Source organism: Tenebrio molitor, chromosome 3, assembly GCF_963966145.1.
Source record: "Tenebrio molitor chromosome 3, icTenMoli1.1, whole genome shotgun sequence".
Taxonomy (NCBI): Eukaryota; Metazoa; Arthropoda; class Insecta; order Coleoptera; family Tenebrionidae; genus Tenebrio; species Tenebrio molitor.
The window spans coordinates 19,299,643-19,305,642 of record NC_091048.1 but is presented as its reverse complement, the minus strand read 5'-3'; the positions used below and the strand labels follow the sequence as shown (position 1 = coordinate 19,305,642).

The 6,000-nt window shown below is 32.6% G+C and overlaps 1 long non-coding RNA gene across 1 annotated transcript; it reads right to left on the bottom strand.

Annotated features, from left to right (window-relative positions):
- Positions 1-572: 572 nt before the first annotated feature.
- On the bottom strand, positions 573-1,537 carry LOC138126476 (uncharacterized). Its single transcript, XR_011157847.1, has 3 exons — positions 1,398-1,537; positions 962-1,342; positions 573-904 (listed from the first exon to the last, which is right to left on the bottom strand). It is a non-coding gene; the product is annotated as an uncharacterized lncRNA (long non-coding RNA).
- Between the last annotated feature and the right edge of the window lie 4,463 nt (positions 1,538-6,000).

Below are 6,000 nucleotides of genomic sequence, written 5' to 3'. Positions count from 1 at the left end.
AATACATTAATTAGAGTATAATTTCAGAGCAAATTTTACGTGCGCTAGGTATGTAGTATTTAGTGATTTTCATGATAACCAATCTCTTTAGTAGTTTATTTAACGAGTTTCACTCGCGTTTTAAACCTTGCCCACTCATGCCAAAAAAGCCCAGTTTACACACGAACGAGTTGAATACAAGGTTTTTTTGTTCGACGAGCCCCTTAAAGGCTACAAATTGTTTAAAATCTTTAAAATTAGCTTGACGTTTCGTTTTAACAAGTTGTGACATTTATCAAAATCCGTTCACAGTTCACACAGGAGAAAATTCTCAAATTTTAACAGTATCCAACAAAAAAAGCTCTTAATGCTCCATTTTCCTAATAATAATATTCACAGTATGACGCACGTCATTATTACATAATTAAAATAAACAAAAACATTAAAATAATAACATGAACATTTGGACTTTTATTTGCATCGAAAAAGTTGTATTCCATAATTATGTATCTTCTTAACAAAAATACATAAGTAAGTTCTCTAAGTAAGTTTTTCGTTGACTATTAATTCTTCCTAACAATTATAATATATGTACAGAGTGATCAACAAGAAACCAAATCAAGAGTGCTACCTCATTTTTTGTTTTATCGAAACGTATTTCTATCATGGATCAGCCGCTTTTATTTACTTGCTGTGGACACTCGTTTTGTTGGTTGCCTACCTCTCAAAAATCTATCATTAATTGCCTTTATAAATTTTTTGTAATTCATGAATAATAGATTTAAAAGCAAGTTATAATTAATTATTATTTATTATTGATTAAGGAAAAAACACACAGTTACACAAAATTCCTTCATAAGGCACAATCTTGAGTTACAAAATTTTAAAAATAATTATTTTTCAGAATTCTTTGTTTTGTTGTTTTCTGTAAGAAAAGTGTAAAAGTTATTATTCTCTAAATTTTGGGTAATTGAGAACTTACTCATATCTTTTCTAGCAGTGTTTAAAACATTTAAATTACTCCAAGGTCAAAAAATAAGTTTTCACAAAAACTGCTCAAAATGTTCTCCATTGTGGTCCAGACAGAATCAAACTCGCCTCTCATAATTTCAAAAACCCTTATGAAGCTGTCAATTTGTTTAGGGTAATGTGTGGGTTTTATTTCTTGCAACACACAAAGGGAAACAAATTAATATCCTGAAAAAATTTCTGATAAGTGCCATAACACAATTTAACTTGTTGTCTTAAACGCCTTATGGAAGTTGAGGGATGTTCCTTGATAATTTGTGGAACATTTTGCACCATTTCTAAAATTTGAACTAAGAACTGACCTGACTTCTTCTTAATGATGGGTTATGATTTGCTAAAATTAGACACTAAAATTTTAAGACATTGATAAACTTGTTGATAACCAATACCATCAGGTTCGGACATCTGGCTTAAAATTCTTCAGTGTAAGGGGGTACAAAGTAAGGCCAATCTTCATTTTCTTGTTTCACCCTCTTTCGAAAATAATCTAATAAAAATGCCATCTCTTTAATGGTAAAACCCATTTTACAACTTATTCTGGGATAATTATTGCTTATAACTTCAATAAACGTCTGTAAACTTTGCCGAAATCGAAGATTTGTTTTCTAGGTTAAATCACTTAAATTGTCAACAACAACAACCTTGAATTTTGAAATGTGACATTTCAACGAAGCATCTCCGTACCAGTAGCATCGCGTTTGGCAATAAAGATGATAATTAACTTACTCTTACAAATGTAAAATGTTGCTCTTGTTAATCTTATAAATTGTTTCCCTTATCTTATAATAATAATAAAATGCACAATTATAATTTCAACGTCTAAAATTCATAAAGTATCATTTTTATTAAGTAGCGTTTGAGACCATAAATTGTATACGCCCATATTTTGACCGCTTATGTGCATATGATTTTGCTACGACGTGACCGATAATTTGCAACGCTTGCTCTGATTTGGATTCTTGTTGATCACTCTGTACTTTAACCATACGATTTAAACAAGTATTATTACATAAGCAACATTTTCCTACAACAAGGGACATGGAATCCTGGGCAGTCTGTTATTGTCATTTCAAAAAGTGTCAATGTAAATGCACCTTTACCGTCATTATGATTGATATTTTCAAAAAAACTGTCAACTTGGTTATGAGTAGCTAAGGTATGGTTTAGAAATTTTGACAATTGAATCACACATCTGCCCAGTTTTCCGTGTCCCCAATAGTACGACACTATAAGAAAGAGTCAATTTCAGACAATTGAGTAGGCATGAAAGTTGACAATTTAATTCATCTGTCATCTGTTATAACGTAATAATTTACTTTTATCAAGTATGTTCCTATTTTGTTTTTCTGAAACGAGCATTCAGAAGCAAGAGAAACGTCAAAAATTTTCAAGCAAATTGTGAGCTATAATCTGTTTCAAAATCAAAAATCCACCAACACTCCATTCTACCTCGAAAATAGAACCGACAACGTCGCCAACTTTTGTTTTTAGTGTATCTGCAAGTGTCAGAAAAAAGTGTGGTTATGAAAAAAAACTGTTGACAGTCGTTTGGATCGTAGTTCATCGTGTTTTTTATTCTCATTTTATTATTTCACTCAAAAGATATGATATGGTAGTTACGACCTTTTTGTACATAATGATTATTTTGTGTTACGTAAATAAACTTAACACAATTCAATGTCAAATTTTGGCAGGAGTTTGGGTCAACCTAAAAAAAAATGAAGCTTATTCTAGGGATTTTTTTTCTGCTAACATAATTCAACAGGTGGTGGATTTTTAATTTTGAAACAGATTATACAAAGGGTTATCGGCTTTGTAGAAAACGATGGATATAGACAGCGACTCGTCTATACATAGATATGGAACGAACTTACATCACCAAAAGTACTTGAAGCCGCAAAAATAGTGTACAAAACTCGCTGGAAAGTGTCTATCGTGAGATTCTCACACGTACGATATCACTCACTTTCCATTCTCATTATGTAATATACTATTTTTATCTAGTCGACGAAAAATCCTAATGGAACAAATGCCTACCCAACAAACTGTTTAATTACTAAGGGGTAGATTCACGAAACTCAGATAATTTGCAAATCGTTAACCAAATGTCAAATACGATGCTTCAACAATATCAGTTGTCATGATTTTGAAATTACAATGTCTTATCGAGCCTTACCGGGTTCCATGAATGACCCCCTTAGGAATAAATTAAGGGGTAGGTGCATTCAAAATCCATGATTTTCCCAGTCTCGATCGTCACACCTCCTGCGGGGGCGGTTGAAAAGTGAAAAGAAGCGCTTTAATCAGAAAACCAGGTAGCACTTGTGTTAGTCCTACATTAAAATGGTTTGGATGTTTTCTTGTAGTTCATTATATTCTGAATAGATATGTTACGGGAATAGTGCGTAAGGGGGCGAATGTGCACACTTACCGGCAAACGTTCATAATGACCGGTTTCCATGGTAAATGTGCATAGCAATCTTTTTCAGTCGTCGTTTTCGTACCTTTCAAACATGGATTGTGTGCACATTTACCAGAGGCGGATGGTAAATGTGGATATAAATTTACTATAGTCCGTACGTTTTGCACGTTTTTAAATTCTAGTTCCAAAACATAACACAGTGAAAAATACTAAACTCTCCATCTCAATTTATTTATAAAACTGTTGTAGCCTTGCAGATTAATTCCCGCCATACATGTCTCTGTGTCTGTCTTCTGTCAAAAAACGAGCAATCTATCAGCATCAGCGTACGGTGTACTAAAGCCAACGTAGAATAACTCATACACAAATGAATACACTAAACGAAGTATGTTCATTTGTCTATGGAATGACCGGTAAATGTAGTTTCCCGCCGTTGGCATTGTGAGGTTAGGAGAACAGTGCAATTGGTGGGTGTTTTAATAACAATGGGACAAATTTAACGTGCAACTGAGTGCAGTCATAAATGCTAAGACACAAAATAATGGTTATGTCACTAAGGAAGGGCAACAAAACTAAAAAATTATAATCAAGGGCAAGCAACTTTGAAAGTCAAAGTTACTAGTTACCTTTAATACCAACAGAAAATTAGATTTTCATGGATTGCTTAGATGCACATTTCTATTAAATTGATCGTATTAACATCTTAGTGGTAACAATTGAATGTTTAGTTAAGTACTTAATATTAATAAACCTGCTGAAGCCTGCTCCAGTTTACTAAATTGTAGTGAAATAAACATTTCCCAGAAGTACTAGGACACTGTACACATTTACCGGTCAAATCAGACCATTGAATTGTCAATAGATTTGTCAGTGTCTATATAATATGCCATACCAAAGTTAACCTATTTGTGATAAAGCCGTAATTAAACGATGCAAATTTGTAAATTTTGACTTATGTGATTGTCATTTTTGTCCCAGTTTTATTTGTCCATCGACTGTACATTGTACACATAAGCCGGTGGATGTTCACATCGACCCTGTTTGAACTCTTACCGTAACAGATATACATACAGCGTGAACATAAAGTTTGAAACAAAATTCATAATAGCGTTATGTGATGTTTTTAGGAAAATCGCTCGGACGGATCGATTTTATTTCGAAAAATTCCATCCTGTGACGTGCAATTTGTTTAAGTGATGTCATTGGTTTTTGCACAATGACGTCATCACCAATTGTTTTAAATGACAAACCCCACTTTCTTCCTCTCTTTTTGATAGACTTTCCTACTACCTAAATGATGAATGAAAAAAAATGTTACCTTACCTTTTACTCCAAAAATTTAAAAATTTTAATTTAAAAAAAAGTTAGCCTTGTATCTTCAGAATAAATGATGTTAGAAAATTTAAAAAAATCTCAGATGATAGAATTTAAACACTTCCAACTGTGGGCCAAATTTCAACGAGTTCTGCTAAACCGTTCTGAAAATATTGAGCTGTATCCATACTTTTTAGCGATCCTGTATATCCCTAAACACGTATTTAATTGATATGGGTTAATTTTATTTTATTTTTTTTGTTCGACACTGCCAGAATTTGAGAATTTTCTCCTGTGTGAATGGATTTTGATAAATGTCACAACTTGTCAAAACGAAACGTCAAGCTACTTTTAAAGATTTTAAGCGATTTGGAGCCTTTAAGGGGTTCGTCGAACAAAAAAACATTGTATTTGGCACTCGTGGGCCTTTAAAATGCTCATTTCACTCCGTTTTAAACATGCTAAAAATTTACACACAAACTTGTTAAATAAATTTAAAAAAAAATCGAGTTACCTGGATTGTGCTATTCTGATTGGTTCAAACCACCATTTTCGCCTACTCTGATTTTTTTTTTATTTGATCGCACAGTACTATTTCTTAACGTGAATATGTCTTATTATTTTGTTTTTGTTTAAACTAAATGTATTAGAGACAAACCAATCTTGAGTTTTAAACAAGTGAATATCTTTTTCCGTTCTAAACTTTTCCACTGTTGATAATGCAGAATTGATGGTGGTGTCATCAGCATAAAGCGTGGTATGTATCAGTATTCGACATGTATAGCGAGAAGCCATTAACATAATGCTAATGTAAAAATAGAAGCGGTCCAAGTATAGATCCTTGAGACACACCATGAGAATGCAGACTTCGTCAGGAAAAAAGAGAGTCAACATGGTCATCTTGTGATCTATTACTCAAATATGACAAAATTAACTTCGCAGTCTATGTAAAAACATAGATGGGTGAAAATTAGAGTTTCAGAGTCTTCTTATGAGAATGACATAGTTCTTTATTTTCTACGATCTACGAAATATATAACGTAGTAGTGGAACATTTTTTCCTAAATTCAAATTGATTATGTGATAATAAATGACGTGGCAAGATTTGAATTGCTTAGTAACTCTTGCGTCACGTTATCGAATCTTCTAACTGCATTATTGTGAAAAGTATTACTCCTATCGAAATTTAGCAAATAACCAAATTTATTCATAATTTAATAAGTTAGGAAGAAACAATGAGGTCATTTTCATGCAGG